Source organism: Nematostella vectensis, chromosome 9 (assembly GCF_932526225.1).
Source record: "Nematostella vectensis chromosome 9, jaNemVect1.1, whole genome shotgun sequence".
Taxonomy (NCBI): Eukaryota; Metazoa; Cnidaria; class Anthozoa; order Actiniaria; family Edwardsiidae; genus Nematostella; species Nematostella vectensis.
The window spans coordinates 17,079,243-17,096,525 of NC_064042.1; the positions used below are offsets into that span (position 1 = coordinate 17,079,243).

Here is a 17,283-nt window from a genome sequence, read left to right on the forward strand (position 1 = left end):
GTTTTCAAAAGAAAAATTATGCCCCGTGTGAGGATCGAACTCACGACATTCAGATTTCTACATTCGATTATGATACTGACGCGCCGCCTACTGTGCTAACGAGGCCAACATGAGAACTGTGTCTTCTCTATGCGTGTTTGTGGTGTTTTCGTCAAACCGGTCATAGAGTCATTCGTTTTCAAAAGAGAAAAATATGCCCCGTGTGAGGATCGAACTCAAGACCTTCAGATTTCTACATTCGATTATGAGACTGACGCGCTGCCTACTGCGCAAACGAGGCCAACATGAGAAAAGTGTCTTCTCTATGCGTGTTTGTGGTGTTTTTTTGTCAAACCGGTCATAGAGTCATTCGTTTTCACAAGAAAAAAATATGCCACGTGTGAGGATTGAACTCACGACCTTCAGATTTCTACATTTGATTATGAGACTGACGCGCTGCCTACTGCGCTAACGAGTCCAACATGAGAAATGCGTCTTTTCTATGCGTGTTTGTGGTGTTTTCGTCAAACCGCTCATAGAGTCATTCGTTTTCAAAAGAAAAAAATATGCCCTGTGTGAGGATCGAACTCACGACCTTCAGATTTCTACATTCGATTATGATATTGACGCGCCGCCTACTGCGCTAATGAGGCCAACATGAGAAATGTGTCTTCTCTATGTGTGTTTGTGGTGTTTTCGTCAAACCGGTCATAGAGTCATTCGTTTTGAAAAGAAAAAAATATGTCCCGTGTGAGGATCGAACTCACGACCTTCAGATTTCTACATTTGATTATGAGACTGACGCGCTGCCTACTGCGCTAACGAGGCTAACATGAGAAATGTGTCTTCTCTATGCGTGTTTGTGGTGTTTTCGTCAAACCGGTCATAGAGTCATTCGTTTTCAAAAGAAAAAAATATTCCCCGTCTGAGGATCGAACTCACGACATTCAGATTTCTACATTCGATTATGATACTGACGCGCTGCCTACTGCGCTAACGAGGCCAACATGAGAAAAGTGTCTTCTCTATGCGTGTTTGTTGTGTTTTTTGTCAAACCGCTCATAGAGTCATTCGTTTTCAAAAGAAAAAAAAATGTGCCACGTGTGAGGATCGAACTCACGACCTTCATATTTCTAGATTTGATTATGAGACTGACGCGCTGCCTATTGCGCTAACGACGCCTACATGGGAAATGTGCCTTTTCTATGCGTGTTTGTGGTGCTTTCGTCAAACCGGTCATAGAGTCTTTCGTTTTCAAAAGAAAAATTATGCCCCGTGTGATGATCGAACTCACGACATTCAGATTTCTACATTCGATTATGATACTGACGCGCTGCCTACTGCGCTAACGAGGCCAACATGAGAAAAGTGTCTTCTCTATGCGTGTTTGTTGTGTTTTTTGTCAAACCGCTCATAGAGTCATTCGTTTTCAAAAGAAAAAAAAAATGTGCCACGTGTGAGGATCGAACTCACGACCTTCAGATTTCTAGATTTGATTATGAGACTGACGCGCTGCCTATTGCGCTAACGACGCCTACATGGGAAATGTGACTTTTCTATGCGTGTTTGTGGTGCTTTCGTCAAACCGGTCATAGAGTCTTTCGTTTTCAAAAGAAAAATTATGCCCCGTGTGAGGATCAAACTCACGACATTCAGATTTCTACATTCGATTATGATACTGATGCGCCGCCTACTGCGCTAACGAGGCCAACATGAGAAATGTGTCTTCTCTATGCTCGTTTGTGGTGTTTTCGTCAAACCAGTCATAGTGTCATTCGTTTTCAAAAGAAAAAAATATGCCACGTGTGAGGATTGAACTCACGACCTTCAGATTTCTACATTTGATTATGAGACTGACGCGCTGCCTACTGCGCTAACGAGTCCAACATGAGAAATGCGTCTTTTCTATGCGTGTTTGTGGTGTTTTCGTCAAACCGCTCATAGAGTCATTCATTTTCAAAAGAAAAAAAATATGCCCTTTGTGAGGATCGAACTCACGACCTTTAGATTTCTACATTCGATTATGATATTGACGCGCCGCCTACTGCGCTAATGAGGCCAACATGAGAAATGTGTCTTCTCTATGTGTGTTTGTGGTGTTTTCGTCAAACCGGTCATAGAGTCATTCGTTTTGAAAAGAAAAAAATATGTCCCGTGTGAGGATCGAATTCACGACCTTCAGATTTCTACATTTGATTATGAGACTGACGCGCTGCCTACTGCGCTAACGAGGCTGACATGAGAAATGTGTCTTCTCTATGCGTGTTTGTGGTGTTTTCGTCAAACCGGTCATAGAGTCATTCGTTTTCAAAAGAAAAAAATATGCCCCGTCTGAGGATCGAACTCACGACATTCAGATTTCTACATTCGATTATGATACTGACGCGCTGCCTACTGCGCTAACAAGGCCAACATGAGAAAAGTGTCTTCTCTATGCGTGTTTGTTGTGTTTTTTGTCAAACCGCTCATAGAGTCATTCGTTTTCAAAAGAAAAAAAAAATGTGCCACGTGTGAGGATCGAACTCACGACCTTCAGATTTCTAGATTTGATTATGAGACTGACGCGCTGCCTATTGCGCTAACGACGCCTACATGGGAAATGTGACTTTTCTATGCGTGTTTGTGGTGCTTTCGTCAAACCGGTCATAGAGTCTTTCGTTTTCAAAAGAAAAATTATGCCCCGTGTGAGGATCGAACTCACGACATTCAGATTTCTACATTCGATTATGATACTAACGCGCTGCCTACTGCGCTAACGAGGCCAACATGAGAAAAGTGTCTTCTCTATGCGTGTTTGTTGTGTTTTTTGTCAAACCGCTCATAGAGTCATTCGTTTTCAAAAGAAAAAAAAATGTGCCACGTGTGAGGATCGAACTCACGACCTTCAGATTTCTAGATTTGATTATGAGACTGACGCGCTGCCTATTGCGCTAACGACGCCTACATGGGAAATGTGACTTTTCTATGCGTGTTTGTGGTGCTTTCGTCAAACCGGTCATAGAGTCTTTCGTTTTCAAAAGAAAAATTATGCCCCGTGTGAGGATCGAACTCACGACATTCAGATTTCTACATTCGATTATGATACTGACGCGCCGCCTACTGCGCTAACGAGGCCAACATGAGAAATGTGTCTTCTCTATGCGTGTTTGTTGTGTTTTCGTCAAACCGCTCATAGAGTCATTCGTTTTCAAAAGAAAAAAAAATGTGCCACGTGTGAGGATCGAACTCACGACCTTCAGATTTCTAGATTTGATTATGAGACTGACGCGCTGCCTATTGCGCTAACGACGCCTACATGGGAAATGTGACTTTTCTATGCGTGTTTGTGGTGCTTTCGTCAAACCGGTCATAGAGTCTTTCGTTTTCAAAAGAAAAATTATGCCCCGTGTGAGGATCGAACTCACGACATTCAGATTTCTACATTCGATTATGATACTGACGCGCCGCCTACTGTGCTAACGAGGCCAACATGAGAACTGTGTCTTCTCTATGCGTGTTTGTGGTGTTTTCGTCAAACCGGTCATAGAGTCATTCGTTTTCAAAAGAAAAAAAATATGCCCCGTGTGAGGTTCGAACTCAAGACCTTCAGATTTCTACATTCGATTATGAGACTGAACCGCTGCCTACTGCGCTAGCGAGGCCAACCTGAGAAAAGTGTCTTCTCTATGCGTGTTTGTATTGTTTTCGTCAAAACGGTCATAGAGTCATTCGTTTTCAAAAGAAAAAAATATGCCCCGTGTGAGGATCGAACTCATGACCTTCAGATTTCTACATTTGATCATGAGACTGACGCGCTGCCTACTGCGCTAACGAGGCTAACATGAGAAATGTGTCTTCTCTATGCGTGTTTGTGGTGTTTTCGTCAAACCGGTCATAGAGTCATTCGTTTTCAAAAGAAAAAAATATGCCCCGTCTGAGGATCGAACTCACGACATTCAGATTTCTATATTCGATTATGATACTGACGCGCTGCCTACTGCGCTAACAAGGCCAACATGAGAAATGCGTCTTTTCTATTCGTGTTTGTGGTGTTTTCGTCAAACCGGTCATAGAGTCTTACGTTTTCAAAAAAAAAAAAATTGTGCCCCGTGTGATGATCGAACTCACGACCTTCAGATTTCTAGATTTGATTATGAGACTGACGCGCTGCCTATTGCGCTAACGACGCCTACATGGGAAATGTGACTTTTCTATGCGTGTTTGTGGTGCTTTCGTCAAACCGGTCATAGAGTCTTTCGTTTTCAAAAGAAAAATTATGCCCCGTGTGAGGATCGAACTCACGACATTCAGATTTCTACATTCGATTATGATACTGACGCGCCGCCTACTGCGCTAACGAGGCCAACATGAGAAATGTGTCTTCTCTATGCGTGTTTGTGGTGTTTTCGACAAACAGGTCATAGAGTTATTCGTTTTCAAAAGAAAAAAATATGCCCCGTCTGAGGATCGAACTCACGACATTCAGATTTCTACATTCGATTATGATACTGACGCGCTGCCTACTGCGCTAACGAGGCCAACATGAGAAAAGTGTCTTCTCTATGCGTGTTTGTTGTGTTTTTTGTCAAACCGCTCATAGAGTCATTCCTTTTCAAAAGAAAAAAAAATGTGCCACGTGTGAGGATCGAACTCACGACCTTCATATTTCTAGATTTGATTATGAGACTGACGCGCTGCCTATTGCGCTAACGACGCCTACATGGGAAATGTGCCTTTTCTATGCGTGTTTGTGGTGCTTTCGTCAAACCGGTCATAGAGTCATTTGTTTTCAAAAGAAAAAAAAAATGTGCCACGTGTGAGGATCGAACTCACGACCTTCAGATTTCTAGATTTGATTATGAGACTGACGCGCTGCCTATTGCGCTAACGACGCCTACATGGGAAATGTGACTTTTCTATGCGTGTTTGTGGTGCTTTCGTCAAACCGGTCATAGAGTCTTTCGTTTTCAAAAGAAAAATTATGCCCCGTGTGAGGATCAAACTCACGACATTCAGATTTCTACATTCGATTATGATACTGATGCGCCGCCTACTGCGCTAACGAGGCCAACATGAGAAATGTGTCTTCTCTATGCTCGTTTGTGGTGTTTTCGTCAAACCAGTCATAGTGTCATTCGTTTTCAAAAGAAAAAAATATGCCACGTGTGAGGATTGAACTCACGACCTTCAGATTTCTACATTTGATTATGAGACTGACGCGCTGCCTACTGCGCTAACGAGTCCAACATGAGAAATGCGTCTTTTCTATGCGTGTTTGTGGTGTTTTCGTCAAACCGCTCATAGAGTCATTCATTTTCAAAAGAAAAAAAATATGCCCTTTGTGAGGATCGAACTCACGACCTTTAGATTTCTACATTCGATTATGATATTGACGCGCCGCCTACTGCGCTAATGAGGCCAACATGAGAAATGTGTCTTCTCTATGTGTGTTTGTGGTGTTTTCGTCAAACCGGTCATAGAGTCATTCGTTTTGAAAAGAAAAAAATATGTCCCGTGTGAGGATCGAATTCACGACCTTCAGATTTCTACATTTGATTATGAGACTGACGCGCTGCCTACTGCGCTAACGAGGCTGACATGAGAAATGTGTCTTCTCTATGCGTGTTTGTGGTGTTTTCGTCAAACCGGTCATAGAGTCATTCGTTTTCAAAAGAAAAAAATATGCCCCGTCTGAGGATCGAACTCACGACATTCAGATTTCTACATTCGATTATGATACTGACGCGCTGCCTACTGCGCTAACAAGGCCAACATGAGAAAAGTGTCTTCTCTATGCGTGTTTGTTGTGTTTTTTGTCAAACCGCTCATAGAGTCATTCGTTTTCAAAAGAAAAAAAAATGTGCCACGTGTGAGGATCGAACTCACGACCTTCAGATTTCTAGATTTGATTATGAGACTGACGCGCTGCCTATTGCGCTAACGACGCCTACATGGGAAATGTGACTTTTCTATGCGTGTTTGTGGTGCTTTCGTCAAACCGGTCATAGAGTCTTTCGTTTTCAAAAGAAAAATTATGCCCCGTGTGAGGATCGAACTCACGACATTCAGATTTCTACATTCGATTATGATACTGACGCGCCGCCTACTGCGCTAACGAGGCCAACATGAGAAATGTGTCTTCTCTATGCGTGTTTGTTGTGTTTTCGTCAAACCGCTCATAGAGTCATTCGTTTTCAAAAGAAAAAAAAAATGTGCCACGTGTGAGGATCGAACTCACGACCTTCAGATTTCTAGATTTGATTATGAGACTGACGCGCTGCCTATTGCGCTAACGACGCCTACATGGGAAATGTGACTTTTCTATGCGTGTTTGTGGTGCTTTCGTCAAACCGGTCATAGAGTCTTTCGTTTTCAAAAGAAAAATTATGCCCCGTGTGAGGATCGAACTCACGACATTCAGATTTCTACATTCGATTATGATACTGACGCGCCGCCTACTGCGCTAGCGAGGCCAACCTGAGAAAAGTGTCTTCTCTATGCGTGTTTGTATTGTTTTCGTCAAACCGCTCATAGAGTCATTCGTTTTCAAAAGAAAAAAAATATGCCCCGTGTGAGGATCGAACTCAAGACCTTCAGATTTCTACATTCGATTATGAGACTGAACCGCTGCCTACTGCGCTAGCGAGGCCAACCTGAGAAAAGTGTCTTCTCTATGCGTGTTTGTATTGTTTTCGTCAAAACGGTCATAGAGTCATTCGTTTTCAAAAGAAAAAAAAATATGCCCCGTGTGAGGATCGAACTCATGACCTTCAGATTTCTACATTTGATCATGAGACTGACGCGCTGCCTACTGCGCTAACGAGGCTAACATGAGAAATGTGTCTTCTCTATGCGTGTTTGTAGTGTTTTCGTCAAACCGGTCATAGAGTCATTCGTTTTCAAAAGAAAAAAATATGCCCCGTCTGAGGATCGAACTCACGACATTCAGATTTCTATATTCGATTATGATACTGACGCGCTGCCTACTGCGCTAACAAGGCCAACATGAGAAATGCGTCTTTTCTATTCGTGTTTGTGGTGTTTTCGTCAAACCGGTCATAGAGTCTTACGTTTTCAAAAAAAAAAAAATTGTGCCCCGTGTGATGATCGAACTCACGACCTTCAGATTTCTAGATTTGATTATGAGACTGACGCGCTGCCTATTGCGCTAACGACGCCTACATGGGAAATGTGACTTTTCTATGCGTGTTTGTGGTGCTTTCGTCAAACCGGTCATAGAGTCTTTCGTTTTCAAAAGAAAAATTATGCCCAGTGTGAGGATCGAACTCACGACATTCAGATTTCTACATTCGATTATGATACTGACGCGCCGCCTACTGCGCTAACGAGGCCAACATGAGAAATGTGTCTTCTCTATGCATGTTTGTGGTGTTTTCGTCAAACCGCTCATAGAGTCATTCGTTTTCAAAAGAAAAAAATATGCCCCGTCTGAGGATCGAACTCACGACATTCAGATTTCTACATTCGATTATGATACTGACGCGCTGCCTACTGCGCTAACGAGGCCAACATGAGAAAAGTGTCTTCTCTATGCGTGTTTGTTGTGTTTTTTGTCAAACCGCTCATAGAGTCATTCGTTTTCAAAAGAAAAAAAAATGTGCCACGTGTGAGGATCGAACTCACGACCTTCATATTTCTAGATTTGATTATGAGACTGACGCGCTGCCTATTGCGCTAACGACGCCTACATGGGAAATGTGCCTTTTCTATGCGTGTTTGTGGTGCTTTCGTCAAACCGGTCATAGAGTCATTCGTTTTCAAAAGAAAAAAAAAATGTGCCACGTGTGAGGATCGAACTCACGACCTTCAGATTTCTAGATTTGATTATGAGACTGACGCGCTGCCTATTGCGCTAACGACGCCTACATGGGAAATGTGACTTTTCTATGCGTGTTTGTGGTGCTTTCGTCAAACCGGTCATAGAGTCTTTCGTTTTCAAAAGAAAAATTATGCCCCGTGTGAGGATCAAACTCACGACATTCAGATTTCTACATTCGATTATGATACTGATGCGCCGCCTACTGCGCTAACGAGGCCAACATGAGAAATGTGTCTTCTCTATGCTCGTTTGTGGTGTTTTCGTCAAACCAGTCATAGTGTCATTCGTTTTCAAAAGAAAAAAATATGCCACGTGTGAGGATTGAACTCACGACCTTCAGATTTCTACATTTGATTATGAGACTGACGCGCTGCCTACTGCGCTAACGAGTCCAACATGAGAAATGCGTCTTTTCTATGCGTGTTTGTGGTGTTTTCGTCAAACCGCTCATAGAGTCATTCATTTTCAAAAGAAAAAAAATATGCCCTTTGTGAGGATCGAACTCACGACCTTTAGATTTCTACATTCGATTATGATATTGACGCGCCGCCTACTGCGCTAATGAGGCCAACATGAGAAATGTGTCTTCTCTATGTGTGTTTGTGGTGTTTTCGTCAAACCGGTCATAGAGTCATTCGTTTTGAAAAGAAAAAAATATGTCCCGTGTGAGGATCGAATTCACGACCTTCAGATTTCTACATTTGATTATGAGACTGACGCGCTGCCTACTGCGCTAACGAGGCTGACATGAGAAATGTGTCTTCTCTATGCGTGTTTGTGGTGTTTTCGTCAAACCGGTCATAGAGTCATTCGTTTTCAAAAGAAAAAAATATGCCCCGTCTGAGGATCGAACTCACGACATTCAGATTTCTACATTCGATTATGATACTGACGCGCTGCCTACTGCGCTAACAAGGCCAACATGAGAAAAGTGTCTTCTCTATGCGTGTTTGTTGTGTTTTTTGTCAAACCGCTCATAGAGTCATTCGTTTTCAAAAGAAAAAAAAATGTGCCACGTGTGAGGATCGAACTCACGACCTTCAGATTTCTAGATTTGATTATGAGACTGACGCGCTGCCTATTGCGCTAACGACGCCTACATGGGAAATGTGCCTTTTCTATGCGTGTTTGTGGTGCTTTCGTCAAACCGGTCATAGAGTCTTTCGTTTTCAAAAGAAAAATTATGCCCCGTGTGAGGATCGAACTCACGACATTCAGATTTCTACATTCGATTATGATACTAACGCGCTGCCTACTGCGCTAACGAGGCCAACATGAGAAAAGTGTCTTCTCTATGCGTGTTTGTTGTGTTTTTTGTCAAACCGCTCATAGAGTCATTCGTTTTCAAAAGAAAAAAAAATGTGCCACGTGTGAGGATCGAACTCACGACCTTCAGATTTCTAGATTTGATTATGAGACTGACGCGCTGCCTATTGCGCTAACGACGCCTACATGGGAAATGTGCCTTTTCTATGCGTGTTTGTGGTGCTTTCGTCAAACCGGTCATAGAATCGAACTCACGACATTCAGATTTCTACATTCGATTATGATACTAACGCGCTGCCTACTGCGCTAACGAGGCCAACATGAGAAAAGTGTCTTCTCTATGCGTGTTTGTTGTGTTTTTTGTCAAACCGCTCATAGAGTCATTCGTTTTCAAAAGAAAAAAAAATGTGCCACGTGTGAGGATCGAACTCACGACCTTCAGATTTCTAGATTTGATTATGAGACTGACGCGCTGCCTATTGCGCTAACGACGCCTACATGGGAAATGTGACTTTTCTATGCGTGTTTGTGGTGCTTTCGTCAAACCGGTCATAGAGTCTTTCGTTTTCAAAAGAAAAATTATGCCCCGTGTGAGGATCGAACTCACGACATTCAGATTTCTACATTCGATTATGATACTGACGCGCCGCCTACTGCGCTAACGAGGCCAACATGAGAAATGTGTCTTCTCTATGCGTGTTTGTTGTGTTTTCGTCAAACCGCTCATAGAGTCATTCGTTTTCAAAAGAAAAAAAAAATGTGCCACGTGTGAGGATCGAACTCACGACCTTCAGATTTCTAGATTTGATTATGAGACTGACGCGCTGCCTATTGCGCTAACGACGCCTACATGGGAAATGTGACTTTTCTATGCGTGTTTGTGGTGCTTTCGTCAAACCGGTCATAGAGTCTTTCGTTTTCAAAAGAAAAATTATGCCCCGTGTGAGGATCGAACTCACGACATTCAGATTTCTACATTCGATTATGATACTGACGCGCCGCCTACTGTGCTAACGAGGCCAACATGAGAACTGTGTCTTCTCTATGCGTGTTTGTGGTGTTTTCGTCAAACCGGTCATAGAGTCATTCGTTTTCAAAAGAAAAAAAATATGCCCCGTGTGAGGATCGAACTCAAGACCTTCAGATTTCTACATTCGATTATGAGACTGAACCGCTGCCTACTGCGCTAGCGAGGCCAACCTGAGAAAAGTGTCTTCTCTATGCGTGTTTGTATTGTTTTCGTCAAAACGGTCATAGAGTCATTCGTTTTCAAAAGAAAAAAAAAATATGCCCCGTGTGAGGATCGAACTCATGACCTTCAGATTTCTACATTTGATCATGAGACTGACGCGCTGCCTACTGCGCTAACGAGGCTAACATGAGAAATGTGTCTTCTCTATGCGTGTTTGTGGTGTTTTCGTCAAACCGGTCATAGAGTCATTCGTTTTCAAAAGAAAAAAATATGCCCCGTCTGAGGATCGAACTCACGACATTCAGATTTCTATATTCGATTATGATACTGACGCGCTGCCTACTGCGCTAACAAGGCCAACATGAGAAATGCGTCTTTTCTATTCGTGTTTGTGGTGTTTTCGTCAAACCGGTCATAGAGTCTTACGTTTTCAAAAAAAAAAAATTGTGCCCCGTGTGATGATCGAACTCACGACCTTCAGATTTCTAGATTTGATTATGAGACTGACGCGCTGCCTATTGCGCTAACGACGCCTACATGGGAAATGTGACTTTTCTATGCGTGTTTGTGGTGCTTTCGTCAAACCGGTCATAGAGTCTTTCGTTTTCAAAAGAAAAATTATGCCCCGTGTGAGGATCGAACTCACGACATTCAGATTTCTACATTCGATTATGATACTGACGCGCCGCCTACTGCGCTAACGAGGCCAACATGAGAAATGTGTCTTCTCTATGCGTGTTTGTGGTGTTTTCGTCAAACCGGTCATAGAGTCATTCGTTTTCAAAAGAAAAAAATATGCCCCGTGTGAGGATCGAACTCACGACCTTCAGATTTCTACATTTGATTATGAGACTGAGGCGCTGCCTACTGCGCTAACAAGGCCAACATGAGAAATGTGTCTTCTCTATGCGTGTTTGTGGTGTTTTCGTCAAACCGGTCATAGAGTCATTCGTTTTCAAAAGAAAAAAAAATTTGCCCCATGTAGATATAAGATAAGGACGGTGGCATCAGGGGGTGGGTGCACAGGGGTACAGGATATAAACGGCAGGGTCACAGGGGTGCAAGTTGGTAAGCGCTTGGTCATACATGGGTAAAGGGTAGTTATGTGATTAGGTGTCATAGGGGTGTAGGTCAGTTAGGGATGGGTAGGCAGGGGTATAGGGTAGTAAGTGCTAGGTCATAGGGGTGTAGCTTAGTTTGGGGTTGGTACTCAGCATCATAGGGTAGTAAGTGCTGTGTCATAGGGTATAGATTAACTATGGGTGGGTATTCAGGTGTATCATACTAATTATTATTAATTAATTACTATTAGTAATTATTATTTATAATATTATTATATATTATTATTATATACTATTATTAATTAATATTATTAATTATTATTATTATTTTTTTTATTAATTTTTATTAATTATCATTTATTATTAATTATTATAATTATTAATTAAAAATTATTATTAATTAATTATTACTATTAAGTAATTTTTAATTATTATTAATTATAATTATTATTGTTAATTTTTATTATTATTATTAATATCATTCTTATTATTATTATTATTATTATTATTATTATTATTAATTATTGTTTTTATTATTAATTATTATTATTATTAACTATTATTAACTATTAACTATTATTTATTAATAATTATTATTCCTTATTATTCATTATTAATTATTATCAATTAATTATTTATTATTATCAATTATTATTATTAATTATTATTATTAATTATTAATTATTATTTATTATTATTATTATTAATTATTGTTATTATTATTAATTATTATTATTATCAATTATTATCATTATCAATTATTATTATTATCAATTATTATTATTATTATTAATTATTTTTAATTATTATAATTTACCCATATTACCTATCTCTTGAATCCTTGTACCTGTTTGAACCATCCCCTAAAACCCTACACCTTCAAGACCAAGCCATTGATACCCTCTACCCCTGTGTACTCATTCATAACTTGCACCCCTATGACCTAGTTCAGGATATCATTGACCCTTATTACCAACCCTTGAAACCCGGTACCCCTTTTACCAACTCTTGTTACTCTCTTACCTATATTTGAACCGTGGCCCGTTTGCTTGAGAAGCGAAGCCCGTACCATTGAGCCATAGCGCCACTCTCGAGATATCAAGGAAAAACACACCTAGCTAAGCTACACCCCTACACCCTATTACTATTATTTATTATTAATTAATAATTAATTATTGATTATAAATTATTGATTATTAATTATTACTTAATGATTATTATTGATTAAATGATTACTATTGATTTATTAATTATTGATTATTAATTATTATTAATTATCTATTATTATTATCACATATTTATTATTATGAACAATTATTTATTAGTAATGTTATCAATTATTGATTATTATTATTATTATTTATTATTATTATTATTATTTTTATTAATAATTATTATTAATAATTATTAATTATTATTAATTATTATTGATTATTAATATTATTATTATTAATTATTATCAATTATTAATTATTACTATTTATTATAAATTATTAATAATTATTATTATTATTGATTATTATTGTTATTAATTATTATTAATTATTATTATTATCAATTATTATAATACATTATTATTTTTATTATTTATTGATTATTATTTATTGATTATTATTTATTAGTTATTACTTATTAATTATTATCAATTATTAATTATTATTAATTATTAATTATCATTATTAATTATTATTAATTTTTATAAATTATTATTTATTGTTATTGATTATAACCCTGAGTACCCACCCCTAACTATAAACCCCTATTATTAATTATTACTATTTATTATAAATTATTAATAATAATTATTATTAATTATTAATTATTATTATTATCAATTATTATAATACATTATTATTTTTATTATTTATTGATTATTATTTATTGATTATTATTTATTAGTTATTACTTATTAATTATTATTAATTATTAATTATCATTATTAATTATTATTAAATTTTATAAATTATTATTTATTGTTATTGATTATAACCCTGAGTACCCACCCCTAACTATAAACCCCTATGTCCTAGCACTAACTATCCTATACCCCTGAGTACTCATACCTAGCTAAGCTACACCCCTACGACCTAGCACTAACTAGCCTATACCCCTGAATACCCAACCCTAACTAAGCTACACCTCTACTACCTAGCACTAACTACACTATACCCCTGAATACACACCCCTAATCAAGCTACACCCTTATGACTTGGCTTTAACTACCCTATACCCCTGAGTACCCACCCCTAACTAAGCTAAACCCCTTACGACCTAGCACTAACAACCCTATACCCATGAGTACCCACCGCTAACTAAGCTACACCCCTATGACTTAGCACTTACTACCCTATACCCCTGAGTAGCAGCCCCTAACTAAGCTACACCCCTATGACCTAGCACTTACTACCCTATACCCCTGCCTACCCATCCCTAACTGACCTACACCCCTATGACACCTAATCACATAACTACCCTTTACCCATGTATGACCAAGCGATTACCAACTTGCACCCCTGTGACCCCGGCGTTTATATCCTGTACCCTTGTGCACCCACCCCCTAATGCCACCGTCCTTACCTTAACACCCCTGAAAAAGTCCCTAGTCGATCTTACCTGGATCCGGACCCTGGCCCGTTTGCTTGAGAAGCGAAGCCCGTACCACTGAGCCATAGCGCCACTCTCGAGATATCAAGGAAAAACTAGTCTATACCTTATAAAGCTGGGTAAACAAGGCTATACGGTAGTTACTTCTAGTTTTCAGAAGAGTGGAGCGATAGCTCAGTGGTACGGGCTTCGCTTCTCAAACAAGAGGGCCGGGGTTCGAATCCAGGTCAGATCAACTTGGGATTTTTTCAAAGGTGTAAAAATTAGGACGTTAAGGGGACGTTAAGATAAGTGAGTTTGTGGGTGAGTTGACAGGTGTATAGGGTAACAAGAGTTGGTCAAAGGGGTACAGGGTTTCAATGGTTAGTCTTGGAGGTGCAGGGTTTTAAGGGATGGCTCAAACAGGTACAGGGATTCAAGAGCTAGGTAATTTGGGTGCATTATAATAATTAATAATAATAACTAATAATAACAATTAATAATAATAGCTATCCTATATCCCTTAGTATCCACCCCTAATTAAGCTACACCCCTACGACCTGGCACTAACTACGCTATATTCCAGAATACCTACCCCTTAACTAAGCCTCACGCCTACGACCTAGCAATAACTACACTTAACCCCTGAGTACCCAACCCTTGCTAAGCTACACCCCTGTGACGTAGCACTAACTACCCTATACCCCTGAATACCCAACCCTAACTAAACAACACCTCTACTACCTTGCACTAACTACCCTATACCCCTGAATACCCACCCCTAACAAAGCTACACCTTTTTGACTTGGCTGTAACTACCCTAAACACCTGAGTACCCACCCCTAACTAAGCTAAACATTTACAACCTAGCACTAACTACCTTATACCCCTGAATACACACCCCTAACTAAACTACACCCCTATGTCCTAGCACTAACTAGCCTATACCCCTGAGTACCCACCCCTAACTAAGCTACACCCTTATGACTTGGCTTTAACTATACTATACCCCTGAGTACCAACCCCTAACTAAGCTAAACCCCTACGACCTAGCACAAACTACCCTATACCCCTATAATTAATAACAATAATAATAATAATAATAATAATAATAATAATTAATAATATTTAATAATGATAATTAATAATAATAATTAATAATTAATAATAATTAATAATAACTAATAAGTGTTAATAATTAATATTAATTAATAATAATTTATAATCAATAATTATTAATAATAAATAATATTTAATAATTAATAATAATAAATAATATTTAATAATTAATAATAATTAATAATATTTAATAATTAATATTAATTAATAATTAAAAATAAATAATATAAATTAATAATAATTAATCATACCTTATAATTAATAATCATAATTAATAATTAATAATAATTATTAATGATAAATAATAATTAATTAATAAAAGTTAATAATTAATAATTAATATAAATTAATAAAAATTAATAATAATTAATAATTACTAATAATTAATAATTAATCATAAATAATAATAGTTAATAATTAATAATAATTGATAATAATAAATAATAATAAATAATAAATAATAATAATAATTAATAATAAATAATTAATAATAATAAATAATTAATAATAATAAATTATGATTAATAATTAACAATAATTAATGATAAATAATAATAAAAATTAAATGATAATAAATAATTAATAATAACAAATAATAATTAATAATAAATAATAACTAATAAGTAATAATAAGTAATAAGTAATAATTTATAATAATTAATAATTAATAAATAATAATTAATAATTAATAATTAATAATTAATAATAATAAATAATAATTATTAATAATAATTAATAATTAATAATAATTAATAATAATAATAATTAATGATTAATAATAATTAAAAAATAATAAGTTATTATAGTAAATAATAATTAATTAATAATATATAGTAAATATAGTAAATAATTAATATATAGTAAATAATTAATATATAGTAAATAAAGTAAATAATTAATTGATTAATATTATAGTAAAATAATATTTTATTATATTAAATAATAATTAATAACATCAATAATCAATAATAATAAATAATTTATAATAATAAGTAATAATTAATAATAATTAATAATAAATAACAAATATTTTAATAATAATTAATAATAATTATTAATTAATAATTGTAATAATAATAAAAATAATAATAATAATAATAATAATAATAATAATAATAATAATAATAATAATAATAATAATAATAATAATAATAATAATAATAATAATAATAATAATAATAATAATAATAATAATAATAATAATAATAATAAAAATTAATAATAATACTAATTTATAATTAATAATAATTAATGATTCATAATAATTAATGATTAATAATAATGAATAATTAATGATTAATAATAATTAATAATTAATAATTAATAATAATAATAATGAATAATAATTAATAATTAATTATAGTAAATAATAATTAATAACAAAATTAATTAATAATAATAAATAATAAATAATCATAAATAATTAATAATCATAAATAATAATTAATAATAATTAATAATAAATAATAAATAATATTTGATAATAAATAACAAGTAATAATAAATAATAAGTAATAATTAATAATAATTAATAATTAATAATAATTAATAATAATTAATAATAATAATCAATAATAATTAAATAATTAACAATAATTAATAATCATTAATAAAAAAATAATTAATAATAATAATTAATGATTAATAATAATTAATTAATATTTAATAATAATTAATAATTAATCATAGTAAATAATAATTAATAACAATAATAATTAATAATAATACATAATTAATAATAATTAATAATAATAATCAATAATAATTAAATAATTAACAATAATTAATAATCATTAATAAAAAATAATTAATAATAATAATTCATAATTAATAATAATTCATAATTAATAATAATTAATAATTAATAATAATTAATAATTATAATTATAATAATTAAAAACAATTCCTTAATTAATAATAATAAAAAATAAATAATAATAAATAATTAATAATATTAAATAATAATTAATAATAAATTATAAATAATAAGTAATAATAAATAATAAGTAATAATTTATAATAACGAATAATTAATAATTAATAAATAATAATTAATAAATAATAAATAATAATTAATAAATAATAATAAATAATAATAAATAATAATTATTGAAAATAATTTATAATTCATAATAATAATAACAATAATAATAATAATAATAATAATAATAATAATAATAATAATAATAATAATAATAATAATAATAATAATAATAATAATAATAATAATAATAATAATAATAATAATAATAATAATAAATAAT

The 17,283-nt window shown here is 34.9% G+C and overlaps 1 non-coding gene across 1 annotated transcript; it reads right to left on the bottom strand.

Annotated features, from left to right (window-relative positions):
• Positions 1–721: 721 nt before the first annotated feature.
• Positions 722–807, bottom strand: Trnam-cau. Its single transcript is given in 2 exon segments — positions 722–757; positions 771–807. It is a non-coding gene; the product is annotated as a tRNA-Met (tRNA).
• Positions 808–17,283: the final 16,476 nt, after the last annotated feature.